Source organism: Vulpes vulpes, chromosome 2 (assembly GCF_048418805.1).
Source record: "Vulpes vulpes isolate BD-2025 chromosome 2, VulVul3, whole genome shotgun sequence".
In the NCBI taxonomy this organism is placed as follows: domain Eukaryota; kingdom Metazoa; phylum Chordata; class Mammalia; order Carnivora; family Canidae; genus Vulpes; species Vulpes vulpes.
In genome coordinates this window covers 20362962-20378433 of record NC_132781.1, presented here as the reverse complement: position 1 = coordinate 20378433, position 15472 = coordinate 20362962, and the positions used below count along the sequence as shown (strand labels likewise).

The window sequence follows — 15472 nt, the reverse complement described above, 5'->3', positions numbered from 1 at the left end:
AAAAAAATAAAAGAACTTGGGGATCCCTGGGTGGCTCAGCGGTTTAGCACCTGCATTTGGCCCAGGGCGCGATCCCGGAGTCCCGGGATCGAGTCCCACGTCAGGCTCCCAGCATGGAGCTTGCTTCTCCCTCTGCCTGTGTCTCTGCCTCTCTCTCTCTCTCTCTCTTTATGTCTAAAATAAATAAATAAATAAATAAATAAATAAATAAATAAATCTTTAAAAAAATAAAAGAACTTATGAAAAGGCACAATTACTCATGAAATTATAATCCAACAATGTGAGGTAGTGGACATGATTTAGAAAAAGAATAAATTCTTAGACTCACATCCGTAAAGAACCCGGCCTGAAGCATGAACTCACATTGGGTTTTCCAGTTAATCACTCAACCAAAGAGAACCCTGAGGTGGCCGAGATACTGTATGTAACAATTCTATCAATAGGTTGTTGTTCCCATTTTACAGATAAGGACAGAAATGTTACGTGATCACAATGATAATGGTATGGCCAGAACACAAACTTGGAGTCTTCAAATTCCCAGGCTAGTAGAATCAAATTACCTTTCCAGGGACACCTGGGTGGCTCAGCAGTTAAGTGTCTGCCTTCGGCTCAGGGCGTGATCCTGGGGTCCCAGGATTAAGTCCCACATTGGGTTCCCTACATGGAGCCTGCTTCTCCCTCTGCCTATGTCTCTGCCTCTCTCTCTCTCTGTATCTCTCATGAATAAATAAAATCTTTTTTAAAAATTGTCTTTTTAAGTCTTACCTATACTGTGTGATTTCTGACAAGTAAATTCCTCTTTGAATTGGTTATATAAGCAATTATAAGAAGAAAGGAAGGATGCTTGGGTGGCTCAGTGGTTTAGCATCTGTCAGCAGCTCAGGGCGTGATCCCAGAGTCCCAGGATCAAGTCCCACATTGGGTTCCCTGCGGGGAGCCTGTTTCTCCCTCTGCTTCTCTCTCTGTATCTCTCATAAATAAATAAAATATTTTTTTAAAGAAAGGAAGATAAGAATTTTACTTATGTTACATGTAATAAATGAAAGCTAACTTTATTATAAAGACAAGTTTGAAAGGGTGGCTCAGTAAGTTAAGTGTTCAACTCTTGATTTTGTCTCGGGTAATGATCTCAGGGGTATGAGACTGAGCCCTATCCCATGTGGAGCTCTGGAGTCTGCTTGTCTCTCTCCCTCCCCCTCTGCCCATTCCCCTTGCTTGTGCTCACTCTCTAAAATAATTAAATAAGTTAAAATCTTCAATAAGTAATATTTTAAAAAGACATGTCATGTCTGAAATAGATATATCTGAAATTAATCAAAGCAGTCAAAAACTGTCTTAATATGTTCATGTATTATCTATCAATAAAACAAGGCTGAATATTAATCTGGTAAAATCATGATTCTTTTGATAGTCATAATCCACATCTGATTAATATTAAGGTCCATAAATGCTAAGAAGAATAAACAGAATAAAAAGAAATATCTAGGGGCCCTGAGATTAAGAGCATATTGCTCTTGTATGCCAGGCACCTGAGCATACAACTCTTGATCTTGGGGTTGTGAGTTCAAGCCCCACATTGGGTGTAGAGATTACTTAAAATCTTTAAAAAGATAAATAAATAGGAAGGAAGGAAGGATCTCCAAAGCATTTTTCCTTAGTAAACTATATGCCTACTATTTACCTTTATCTCCAGAACAACAATTTATAAACCCTGTAGACATGACTTTGCTAATCCGAAAAAGGACTTTATATTGGGATGCCTGCGTGGCTCAGTGTTTGAGCGCCTGCCTTTGGCTCAGGGTGTGATCCCGGATTCCCAGGTTCGACTCCCACATCGGACTCCTTGCATGGAGCCTGCTTCTCCCTCTGCCTGTGTCTCTGCCTCTCTCTCTCTCTCTCTCTCTCTTTCTCTCTGTGTCTCTCATGAATAAATAAGTATCTTTAAAAAAAAAAAAAAAGAAAAAAAGACTTCATAGCTTATGGTTCTTTAAAGCAGCATATCTCAAGCCAAGGACCAACTGTTTGAGAATACCTGATTGCTTGTTAAAAATTGTCCCTAGATCTACTAAAATCAGACTCTCTGGGTCAAAACCCATAGAATCTTCTTTTTGTTTTAAACAAGTATCCTGGGGGTTCTTTTTTTTTTTTTTTTTTTATCCTGGGGGTTCTTGTATTAAAATCTTTAGACTAGTAGTTCTCAAACTTTTTGGTCTCAGGACTCCTTTATATCTTTAAAAATAAGGACCTCAAAGAACTTTTGTTTATGAAGGTTATATCTACTAATATTTATTGTATTAGAAATTAAATTTCTAATTTAAATAGAAATTTTAAAAATATTCATTAAAAATAATAAACCAATTATATGTTAACATAAATAACATTTCTGTGGAAAAATAACTATTTTCCAAAACCAAAAAAATTAGTGGAGAGTGACACTGTAAAAGTTTTGGAAATTTCTCTAATATCCAGCTTAATAGAAGACAGCTGGATTCTCATATTTGCTTTTGCATTCAATCTGTTGCAGTATGTTGCTTTGATAGAGGTGAATGAAGAAAACTTGATCTAACACCAGTTGGAAAATGAAGGTTATCTTAATAGCCTTTACAGATAATTTTGGATATTCCTTAACATCACACCAAAATTCAACAAGTGGTAGTTTCTTAAAGATTAGATGCAATGTAGATTGCATGCTGTTGGATCTCAACTAACTTTTCATACTCAGCTGCACTGAGATCCATTAGTCTATTCTGCTTTTGGGGTTTTGGATTTTGTTTTTTTTTTAATCCATTTGACAGAGTCAGAGAGTAGAAGTGATGGGAATGGCAGAGGGAGAGGGAGAAGGACAGAGCGAGTGGGAGAAGCAGGCTTCCTGTCAAGCAGGGAGCCTGACACAGGGCTCCCAGGGCTCTATCCCAGAACTGTGGGATCACAACCTGCTTAGAAGGCAAACACTCAACAGACTGAGCTATTCAGGTGCCCCTATCCTGCATTTTGAGTAGAATGTTTTCCCAAACATGATTTAGTAATGTTGTACATTAATCATTTGGAAAACACTACTTCAGAGACACATAGACCTTTCAAATACCAACACATTTCATTATAAACTATAAAAAAAAAACACATTTAAAAAGTTTAATATGGAAAAACTGTCAAACTCAAAATTTATTTTCCCTCAAAAGCTTAAATTTTATCATTGGCAACAAAGATTGCCAGTTGTTTTCCTTGAAGAGATGGCTTCCCTTCTTTCATTTGTGAGAAAATGTCTACCAGCATACCAGTTGGTCTGTCATTCTTTCAGAGTAAAGATGGTGTTTCAAAAAAAAAAAAAAAAAAAAAGCAGCTAGGTTGAGATTGTAACTGAAATGTTCCCACAAGATCTCTTCCCTGAGACAACCATCATACTTCTGTGTGCAGCAGAAGTGCTTTATGCCTACCTCCCATTTCATCACAGGATATCAAAAAAGGCACATCCTCCAGAGTTGAAAGGGAAATGAAATTAATATTGTTTACTGTTGTGTCATGGACATTCTTAAGTAAAGTCATTTTTTCCTTCTGTGAGTACACTACATACAATAACTAGCATTAAGTGTAAATGCCAACTAAGTAAAAGATACAAATAACATTATGGAAGTAATTTTGATATCAAAGACACCCTGTGAAAGGTCTCAGGGCCCTGAGGGGTCTGTTGGCAATACTCTTGAGAACTGCTTCTATAAATTTAAACTGAAGCATCAATGAGCAGCCCATCTAAGGGTACGATACAAAAATCAAAAAACAGCTTCTGCCCCACTTGCTCAAGAACACAAAATGGCATGTTGTTTTAGGACTGGAACAGTTGAAATTAATGGAAACTGGGTCCTAACATCATAGGTAATATGAACAGCAAGCTTTCAAAAAAATTGAATGGGGGCAGGCACAGGGTAAAGGTAAGGGAGTTTAATTTAATGACATAGCTAGACTTCTCCCCAAAATTAAAGTTTCAGAAGAATGTGTTCTCTGTTAACTGAAAAGCTACATTTCTAAACAGTATGCATTTGATGGTTACAACATTTAAAGTATAGATGTACAGATTTATTCATATGTGCCTAAGGACAAATATGAGGATATTTACCACAAGATTGTTTTCTGTCTTAGATTCTGTGGTCTATGGCTATCATTAGATTAAATAAATTATTAATTTTTTTTTAAAAGAGGGGGATCCCTGGGTGGCTCAGTGGTTAAGCACCTATCTTTGGTCCAGGGCATGATCCTGGAGTCCTGGGATCGAGTCCCACATCGGGCTCCCTGCATGGAGCCTGCTTCTCTCTCTGCCTATGTCTCTACCTCTGTGTGTGTGTGTGTCTCTCATGAATAAATACATACAATCTTTCAAAAGGGGGGGGCACCTGGCTCACTTAGCCAGTAACACATGTGACTCTTGATCTTGGGATCATGAGTTTGAGTCCCACATGCGGGAGGGGTAGATGTACTTAAAAAGAAAAAAATCTAAAAAAAAAAAATCTAAATAAATTATAGCATCCATAGTCCAGAATACTATGTACATCTTAAAAACACGAGACAGGTGTGCCTGGCTGGCTCAGTCAGAAGAGTGTGCGACTCTTGATCTCGGATAATGAGTTCAAGCTCCACATTGAATGTAGAGATTACTTAAAATCTTAAAAACAAACAAACATGAGACAGACATAAACATATTCATGTGGAGTGTTTACTAATATAAACAAAGTAACAAAAAGTAAGATACCTTTTGATATGTGTATAATGTACTACATTTTTAAGGAAGGGAAAAAAATAGTATATTTGCATGTATACAAATGAAATCACTCTGAAAAAAAATAAGAAATGGATAACTAGCTGTCCCTGGGAAAGAGTTCAGAGAATAAGGTGAAAAGAAAACTCTCCATTTACTACAAACCTTTTGGTACTGATTAAACTTTTTCTTTCTTTCTTTCTTTTCTAAAATATTGCTTTTACCATAAAGAAAACTGGAGTCTGGAACTGAAAAACAAAACTGATATACTCTTGCAGCAAATCTGTGGTTGAGACCAGCTAGCATTCATCTTTCCACAGGAAAGGGGAAGTAGTTTAATCCAGGCTGTATGGTGTGGGTCTCTAACTCCCACCTCCAGCTTCATTCTCCCTTCCTCAGGAGATATTCTCACTGGGTATATAAGAACGGTACTCTCACTGGAAAGCTTAGGGTAAACTGAGGCAGAAGCCTATGGAATCACACAGGACACCTTGGATTTTTCTGCAGAAATAGGATTTTATCTAATAGGCTTTACTTTTTACCGCAGTTTTAGGTTCAAAGCACAACTGAGCAGAAAGTACAGAGTTCCCATAAACACACCACCCCATCCCTCTACCCCCCAACAGGCACAACCTCGTCCACTATCAACATTTGGCACCACAGTGGTACACTGAGAAACAGGAATTTCAGACAGTTCCATGAACCCAATATTCTCCAAGACAATTATGTGGACCTTAAAGTGTCCCCGTGTGCTTTGGCTCCCTTACAATCCACTCTTATTTACACGCTTAAGTGCAAAGGCACAATAACACATAGAATTAAGAATAAATATTGAGATTTGTGGGGCGTCTGGGTGGCTTAGTCAGTTGAGCTTCTGACTCTTGATTTCAGCTCGGGTCATGATCTCAGGGTTGTGAGGTCGGTGCTGGGTGAGGGGCCTGCTTGGGATTCTCTCTCTCTCTCCTTCTCTTAAAAAAGACCAAAAACAAAAAAACACCCAGGAGTTTCCAAATTAAATAGAATGCGATACATGTTAAAAAAATAAAAGGGGGGGGGAGGGCGCCCGTGTGGTGCCGGTTTTGGCTCAGGTCATAATCTCAGGGTCCTGAGATGGAGCCCCACCTAGGGCTCTTGAGTCTGCTTGTCCCTCTCCCTCTACTGCTCCTCCTCCCTCTCTCTCTCTCAAATAATCTTTTAAAAATAATAAGAAAGCAAGCAAGCTAGCTATTTGGCTCCAGAATGCTTCAATTATTCCACTTGGCCCAATGCATAAGACAGGTACCATCCTAATTATGTTTTATTTTGGTTAACGTTTCAATAAATTTGCTTTCCCTAAACATATTGATTAAAAAGGAACCCAAATACCAAACTGATTTGCCAGACAAAATCAGTCTGAGATTAAATATTTATCATGTCTAAACCACAAGTAGAAAAGAATTCAAAGGCTGACTATTTTAATGCTAACTCGATGCAATATTGCACTGTTTGGTTTATTAGAGAGGTAATTACACAGCTAACATAGGTCTTTGGGGTTTTGAGGATTACCCTAGTGGGGAGAGTAGGGGAGGACAAAGAAGGAAAGTCTAATGTTTTTCACTCTGCCAGAAAAAGTGTCTGCTAAACTACAAAACAAAATTAACATTAGAAAAGATGTGAAAAATATGCATTTTAGGAAGCTTTCACTTAAGCAGGTGCTCAAATTCAGACTCAAATCCTCCATTTCTCAAAACCAGAATGAGTGGTCAGGATACCGAAAACTAATAAAATCAATCAACAAAGCGGGAAAACAGGTGGTTAACACCAGACTGGGCAGGGTTTTCCTCAATTGAGCTCACCTTCGCTAATCTAAATCAGTTTTCAGAAATGGCTTTTACAAAAACTACCCAAACATCCCCCTAATAATTTGTGCTCCTCCTCCACAATAAGGAAGCCATTTATTTACCAGAAGGTTTACTTTCTCTTTCAAGCTCTGCTGGCTTCCTCCTGCCCCACATACGGACTAGATGCAACTGGGGGGCCTTTCTTTCCTGGCTTCTCGGATCCCAAACTGAAGAGTCAGTGTGAGAAAACCCGTTTCAGGGAGAAGCTGAGTGGTTCTTCTTAACCGCAAGGCTATTTCGAATACAGATGCGTTTGCAAAGGAAAGTTACAGGATAAGAAAATAAAGCTCTACTCCTCTGGTGAAAACAGATGCACTTAAATACACACACACACACACACAGATGTGAAGGGACAAACCACCTCCTAGCCTCAGATAGGTCATTCATTCTACTTGGGATATGCCACACCCCCACCTTCCGTGTCTGACTCCTCTACCCCTCAAACCTTCAATATCACCTCCAGTTTTAGTGTTATGAAGAACTCTAAGGGACTGTTCAAATTCCTAAGTGTAATACATTTTTAATGTGTGAAATAGGGATCCCTGGGTGGCTCAGTGGTTTACAGTCTGCCTTCATGCCCAGGGCATGATGCTGGAGTCCAGGGATCGAGTCCCACATCAGGCTCCCTGCATTGAGCCTGCTTCTCCCTCTGCCTGTGTCTCTGCCTCTGTGTGTGTGTGTGTGTCTCATGAATAAATGAATAAAATCTTTTTAAAAATGTGTTAAATATTACTTAAATAGCCCCCAATCATAGGCTTTGGAAGATGCAAAGAGACCTATCACAGGAACATTCATGTAGACAGGAATTTACGATTTGCCTATTCCTTTTACGTGACAGCCTCCATCTCCTCCACCACAATGTAAATCCCCCTGGTCCCTATTCATTTAGTTTTTTTTCCTATTAGTTAGAATCTCCCAATTACTCCTTCTTTCCTTTGGTTCATTAATGGCTACCATGAATCATAACTTGCCTTTGTAGGTAGATATTTTAATGATATTAATTATTAGCACTCAAATTTTAGCTATCTGCCAGGCACTGTGTAAAGTACTTTAAATATATTATCTTGCGGGACACCTGACTGGCTCAGCCGGTAGAGCATGCGACCCTTGATCTACAGTTTGTGAGTTCAAGCCCCATATTGGCCATAGAGCCTATTATACTATAAAGAAACAAACATATACACATACATATATACACACATTGTTTTGCTTAATCCTCACAACTTCCCTACAATGAAACCTGGTATCTATGTTTTATGGCTAGAGAAACTGAAGCCCAGAGAAGTTAAAGCAACTGACCCAAAGTCTAAGAGGCACTGGATTTGTTTTTTTTTATATATATATTTTATTCATTTATTCATGAGAGAGGCAGAGACACAGGCAGAGGGAGAAGTAGGCTCCATACAGGGAGCCCGATGTGGGACTCGATCCTGGGACTCCAGGATCATACCCTGGGCTGAAGGGAGGCACTCAACCACTGAGCCACCCAGGGGTCCCTGGATTTGGGATTAAAGTCCAAGGAGTCTGACCTCATAGCCTGATCTTTCACCTCCTATAGCAATGTTGGATCATGAAACCCTCCAATACACAGCCTAAGAGTTTCGACACTACCATGTTCCCTAATAAATGCTCAAAATAGGTTCCTTTTCCAATGTAGTTAAAAAAAAAAAAAATCAAAGGTCAGGCAAAAGTTCACTGATTAGAAGAGTCATTATTCTTATAGATGAGGGTAGCAGAAAGAAAAACTAGATAATCCAAAACTTACTGTATTCTGGGGGGCAGATTTGCCTTCCTTCTTGTTCTTTTATTAGGCTATTAAAAAGAAATTTGCAATAAATATGTCCCAGATAAATTGGTAAATAGAAAAGGGTACAAAAAAATCTGGAGAAATACATACCAAACTATTAACAAGATATACATAAAATACACATAGTTTACGTTCTACAAATTTAAATTTTTTGTAACAGCAAATATTTCTTTTGTAAGAAGGACAAAACAACTTACTTTTAATGATATGTGAAAAGAATAATTAAGAGAAGGGTTAAGAGCCATGGCTCAGCAGCTTCTTCTCCCCTCAGTTCAGTCCTCCTAAATTAAGAACTTCCACTTCTAGGGACACCTCAGTGGTTGAGCATTTGCCTTCAGCTCAGGGCGTGATCCCGGGGTCCTGCGGGCAAGTCCCACTTTGGGCTCCCTGTGGGGAACCTAGTTCTCCCTCTGCCTATGTCTCTGTCTCTCTCTGTGTGTCTCCCATGAATAAATGAATAAAATCTTTAAAAAAAAAAAACTTCTACTTGTAGCTCCCTGGACACAATCTGCTGTTTTAAGCCTCTGCACATTCATGTTTCCTGGCCCCGTAAGCAACTGTTCACCACTCAACTTTGTCAGAATTCCTATTCATCCTACAAAATGCTGTTCATAGGTGTTCGAAGTAATAAAGGCCCTCTGTAATAAAGCCTTTTTCTCACTCCTGAAGACAATTAATCTCTTTTCCTGGGGCATTTAATAAGAACTTAGATTTACGGAGTTCTTCCTGTGTGCCATGCATTATGCTAAGCATTTTACCTCTTTTATCTCATTGAATCTTTAATGGGCCTCAGAGATAGGCACTGTTATCCTCTACTTTTACAGATAAGAAACTGAGATTCAGGTTCTGAAGAGGAAGTAGCAGATTCAGGATCTGATCCCAGACCTGTCTGACTCCAGAGCATGAGATTTAAACCACTGGGATGCCTGAGTGGCTCAGCAGTCGAGCATCTGCCTTTGGCTCAGGGCATGATCCTGGAGTCCCAGGATTGAGCCCCACATCAGGATTCCTGCATGGAGCCTGCTTCTCCTTCTGCCTTTGTCTCTGCCTCTCTCTCTCTGTGTGTGTGTGTCTCTCATGAATAAATAAATAAAATCTTAAAAAAAAGAGAGAGAGAGATTCAAACCACTTATCCTGTCACCTCCTCTGCCCTGTGTAAAGCAACACATACCTTGGTCCGCACAACACCTCTAGTTCTGTGAAAATAGGAACCATATTTCATTATCCTTGGATACTGCCTAGCACAGTAATCAGCTCTCAGCATAAAATGTTTGCTGATAATAAATAAATAAATTAAAGCAAAACAAAATGAAATGTTTGCCTTATCTGACTTAAGAGTTACAATAATCTTAACATGACAAATGAGAACTAAGCAGAACAGAAATTCATTCTTCCACACACTATTCCTTTTAAAACTAGAGACATTTCTAACAACTGACCACCAAAGTACCATCTGGCCATCTTGACTAAAGTACACCATAGTAAGCCAAGGTTCCTAGTAACAAATGTGTAATGGTGATATTAATTTTTTTCACTATAGCCAACAAAGACTGAAACGGCCATTCAGTGTCATCCTGCTGGATCTCACCAAGGCTGCTCTAGAACACCAGGACTCCTTCAAGATTTGGGGATGTCCCTCAATTGCTCTTTTGGTGGTTTTATGAATGACCCAAAAAATATAGTACAACTGTTCAAATATGGAAGACATAAAATGTAAGTGGCTATTTACAGCCAATTAAAAATCCTAAAAGGCATTTCTGCACTTAAACACACAAATCTGGTAATAAGTCAGAACACCTCTCTTTGGGTCTGGCCCAATTTATAAGCTCAGCCCCAAAGACAACTCCCCTAGGGCAGAGGCCATGTGCACTGATCTACCTTGTACAAATTAACCAATGCCAGGAACATGCCCTACACATAGTAGGCACTCCATAATTAAACACTAATACTTGACCTCAAAAATCTTTAAAAGGACAGAATCTGGAATTCTGTGACCTGGCATTCAATGAGGCCTCTAACAAGAAGCAAACATTCCTCCCCTACTCACCTTCCTAATCTACCAGGATTTTGTTCCTACTGTACCATCATACCTCCTCACCCCAAGCTCTTTACACCTATCAAATTCCAACTATTATTTGGGACTCAGATCAAATCTCACCTTTGGCAAGAAGACTTCCTAGACCATTCCAGGTCTCATGACCTCTCCTTCCTCTGAAGACCAGTAGCACTTAGTGCAGCACTATCCAATAGAACTTTCAGGATAGCGGAAATGTTCTATAGCTGTGCTATCCATATTTTAATATATAATAGCTTCTTTGTTGGAGAGCACAGCCTTAACGACTCACCATCTCTTTGAGGACATGTTGCACTATAGGGACAAAGCATTTATCAAGTCCCCTTAGTGGACTGCAAGTGCTGTGAACAAATCCTCTGATTCTTCATGGCAACTTTCACAACGTTGCAAAAAGTAAATATTTGTTGACCTGTACACCATCTCTGAGGAAACTGTAAGGTAGAAAGGTGCTGGCCTCAGCATCTGCGATGGTCACTACCTCTGCCCCAACTCACATCTGAAAGTCAAGACAAGTAGAGGCAAGCAGGAGAAAGCAACTTTCTTGAGACACAAATGATCACTGGTGAAGCCACAAGGCACTCTGGATTAAAGGGAATTTTTATCTCCCTCCATTAGCAAATAGCTAAATTCTAATGACAAGTCACACAGACTAAAAAGTTTGTGACTTCCCACATTAGACACAGAAGATGGAAAAATAACCTAGGCAAACCCTATTTCTACTTCTTTTTGCATCTGTTTATTGGCTCTCTCTGTAGGAGTCTTAGCAGCCTGTTGGTGATATTTCACTGTCCAGATATATGTTAGAATTTCAATGACACTTTTCCCAGCAGGGTCTACACTCACTCACTGTAAACCAATACCTAATACTTAATATAGATAGGTCAAAATAACAAACTACACCAAAGGTACAAGTTCTAACACTATGGCACTCCACTGCCTTGGGCAAGTGCTTTGTTCCTTGGGCCTCAGTTCCCCTATCTATAAAATGGGGTTAATGTCATGTGAACTACCTACCCTCTGTACCGCAAGTCATAGCTGTGGATATTTCTAAATGGTTATCCTTCCCAAAAGTACTATATACAGAAATTTTAAAAATCGTGAATTTGCTAGTCGTTTTCTGTGGAAGATTCACTAACAAATATATAGACTTCAAGATCAACCTCCCAATATATACTTTTTTTTTTCCCCCAGATTTCCCCATCTCACTATGCAAATAAATGTCTGAGCAAAAATTCTGCTAGTAATCCAGTCTGGCACATATAACAAGGAAATAGATGTGTTGCCTCAAGGAACACAGACATATTTAATATAAAACAGAAATTTGGCTGAATCAAGTCACAACGCAGTCTAAATTCACATATAAAAGATTGAGATGATTTATAGTTCTGATTTATTCAAACCAGAGCATTATCAGCACAGCAGCCAAAAAGTTACAACCCATACACAGAACATAGCCTGTAGATGCACACCCGATAAAAACCAGCAGAGACACATTATGTACATTTTTAACTTAAAAAAAAAGTGTGTCCATACCACACACTCACCTGATGTAATAGAGAAAGATATGCACTAAATAAGAAAAAAGCAACTTGGATGAGGGTTTGAATTTTGCTAACTTAAGCCCAACCACACCCCCCAATCACAGGTAAAAGTTTGCACACATGGCTTTGCCAAGGCCAGCCTGTCTTTGTTTCCCTCTGCGTTTACCCAAGATCTTGGCTCCAAGACAGAAAACTCCCACTCGCGATTGGTTCATTCTGTCCTATGCAATTAAGCAACACCACAATCCAGTAAACGCAAGGACTCAATTATTTATCTTCTGGCCAAGTTTACCAGGTGTCTATAAAAGAACAATGTCAAGGAAGAAAGAGGCTTATTTCTCCCTAGAACTGGCTTAAGGGGGGGGGGGTATTTTGCTTTGTTTTCAGAAGGGGAGGAGGGAAGCAGGGTTTTTAATCTAGGGAGGAAAAAAAAAAAAAAAAAAAGCCGGGAAGGAATTTAAAAAGAGTACAAGACTGTCAATTTCCCTACAGGAAACTTGATTCTTATGCAATAATCCGACCCACAACCAACCAGCCTGTGGGGCTGTAGGGGGAAGACACCTATTCCTACTTCTGGAGGGGCAAGGCTGGCTCCTAAAGGAGAGGGCACAGAGCAAGGCCGAGGAATTGGCTCCGCCGGCAGCCGCCGGGGAGCGCAGAGAAAGCTCTTTCCCAAACCCCCACCCCTGGATCCCCCGTGATCTCCGCCGGCGTGACAGTTGCTCCTGAGGCCGGAACGTCCCCAGAGCCTCAGGGAGCAGGAAGTCGGGGGGCTGTCCCTCACTCCTGCCACCCCCACCCTAGAGTGTCCTCGCCCCATAGTCCTCCTCCTTAACCCCATTTTCCCTCTCCCTCGGAGTCTGCCCTTTCTCCAAAGAACGAAACTTCCTTCCAGCGCCCCCTGTCCCTTCAAGGCCCGCTCCTGTCATCCCGGGACTTGTCTCTTCTGATTGACGCTCCCATCTCCACGTATTCCTCCCCCCTGCCCCACTCAAGTTTCCATCCACAACTCCCCCACACAAGGCAGAAGCTCCTGGACCCTCTGGCACCCTCCACCCGGGATCCCCAGGCCTGGGGGCCGGTGTGGGGGGGGGCGGCCCCACCCTTCACCCCCTTCACCTGTTTCTCGGGCTCAGGCCCGACAGGCCGGGGCTGCACTTGCGCCGGGGTGCGGGCCGCGGGGCTCCCTCAGGCCGCGGGGCCTCTCCGGGCAGAAGCGGAGAGAGAGCGCCGAGCAGGGGTGCTCGTCAAGGATCCGGTTCGGGCTCGCTCGCTCCGCGGCGACGTCGGAACCCCAGACTCCCCCCCTCCCTGTCTACGCCGCGGCAGCTCCGGAAACCGCTGAATTACAGCCCCTCCAGCCAATCCCCGCCCAGCCCCAGCCTGGCAGGGACACGCCGCTTCTGCATAATTCATGAGACGGCCAGGTTTCCCGGCCACCCAGGGCACTGATGCATATACAGTACACCCGAGGCCCCACCCACCGGCCAATGAGGAGAGCCTCTGGGGGAAAGGGCGGAGCCAATATTGGGCTGGGAACGCCCCAGTGCTGGCTGTTCCGAGCGCTTAGTGCTCCTCCCTCCGCCACAGCAGAAGAGGAGCGGCGGCCTTGGGCACAGAAGCCCGGGGGGAGGGAGGGAAGATGACCGGAATGTCCTGCTGAAAACTCAGCTGAGTTCCTGGCAATGCGTGACGTCAGGACACTTTAAATGCCCCTGATGCGGCTCTCTCCTGCCCGCTCTCCCTTTTCCCAGCTCTTGGCACCACGTGGGGGCGAGGTTGCAAGCCACTTACCACGTGGGAATCAACCAGTTAGATAGTCCCCAGGTATCGCCAGATTCTCAGGGGGCCCAAAGCCAGAATTGGGTTTCTGGGGACAGCAAAATGAACATGGGTGACTCCCGCCTGCTTTGAACTTCAGTTTCTGCGTGAGTCGGGACACACACACCCGGAAACATGACGTGGAAATAGAGTAATTACTAGAGTGCGTGGGGAGAGGGTAGTGGATTTAACCCTGTCCCTCGTTCCGTCGCTTCTAGCATCAAACGCCAACGGCTCGCACATTGGCGGGTTCACAAGAAGGCAGCCCAGAGAGCATGTGAAGACTGACACATAGACACATTATCTTTATGCGTCTGAGCTAAAATACTTGAAATTACCTGCCTTTTCCTTTTTCGTCTACTCTATTTCGATTCCAAGTTTTACTGCTTTGAAGTCAGTAGTTTATAGGAAATGGAGACATTTTACCTTACAAAATAAGGGATGTACCCTGCATAATGGAATGGGGTGTGTGTGTGTGTGTTTGCGAGCTGACACTACCAGGGTTTTTTTAAATAACAGCTATTAATATTTGCATTTATTGTGTTTAATACAAAGAGGTATAAAAATGAAATCTAGGGATCCCTGGGTGGCGCAGCGGTTTGGCGCCTGCCTTTGGCCTGGGGCGCGATCCTGGAGACCCGGGATCGAATCCCACGTCGGGCTCCCGGTGCATGGAGCCTGCTTCTCCCTCTGCCTATGTCTCTGCTTCTCTCTCTCTCACTGTGTGCCTATCATAAATAAATAAAATTAAAAAAAAAATGAAATCTAAACAGAGCCCTTATCAAACCATCCAGATAACCCCTGATGAGTTTTTTTTCAGTGAAACTTTTCATTTCATGGTTCAATGAAACATGCCCATGGTTTGAAAAATCAAATAGTCAAAATTTAAAAATGAACATCTGTTGCCTTCTGGTGAGAAATTTCTCAATTTCTGGTGAGAAAAATCAATGACCCTTAATCTTTGGGGGGGAGGGGGTAGAGGGAGAGTGTCACAGATCCTTCTGAGATTGGCTAAAGACTATGGATTCTAACCCCAAGAAATTAATAGCATGACTTCTACTCACAATTCTGATAGTTCCCCAGATACCTGAAGCCCAAAGACTCCAGATTTGGATCTTTGGACCACCTTAAATCCAAGGGAGAAGTGAAACATCTATAGCACAATTGGTAGAGTCACTGGTGGTAGAATTGAGTTTCCCGTTGCCCTCCTGTAGATCCAGCCCAGCACCAATGTGGAAATTACTCTATTTATCTGGTGTGTATGTGTGTGTGTGTGTGTGTGTGTGTGTGTGTGTGTGTGTGTGTGTTGCTGTGATTCCCCGGAATCACCCCCTGAGCCGAAGACAGCCACTGAACCCTGAACCACCGAGCCACCCAGGAGTCCCTACCAGGTGGGTTTAGAGCCAGGTTTTTGGACTCCCCATCCCATAGCTTTGTTCCATCCACTCAAACCCTGCCTCCTCCCTTGACTCCTCATGAGATGGCCTTTGTTTCTTTCACTGCCCTCCCCCACATGCACATAAAATGTTCCCCTGAGCCTATCTGTTCCACCTATAAAACTCTCTCCAGCCCCACCACTGGCCTTTCTCCACACTCTACTGA

At 42.0% G+C, this 15472-nt stretch overlaps 1 protein-coding gene across 12 annotated transcripts in view; it reads right to left on the bottom strand.

Moving 5' to 3' along the window:
• The window catches only part of STAT3 (signal transducer and activator of transcription 3), a 72920-nt gene extending 59405 nt beyond the window's left edge, over positions 1 to 13515 (bottom strand). For 5 of the 12 annotated variants that reach the window (XM_025986994.2, XM_025986993.2, XM_072747162.1 and 2 more), the window contains exon 1: positions 13169 to 13483. The gene's annotated coding sequence lies outside the window, so the exon portion shown is untranslated. Of the gene's footprint in view, positions 1 to 13168 lie in introns of all 12 variants that reach the window. The other 7 variants (XM_025986991.2, XM_025986995.2, XM_072747159.1 and 4 more) reach the window with 7 other exon arrangements.
• Between the last annotated feature and the right edge of the window lie 1957 nt (positions 13516 to 15472).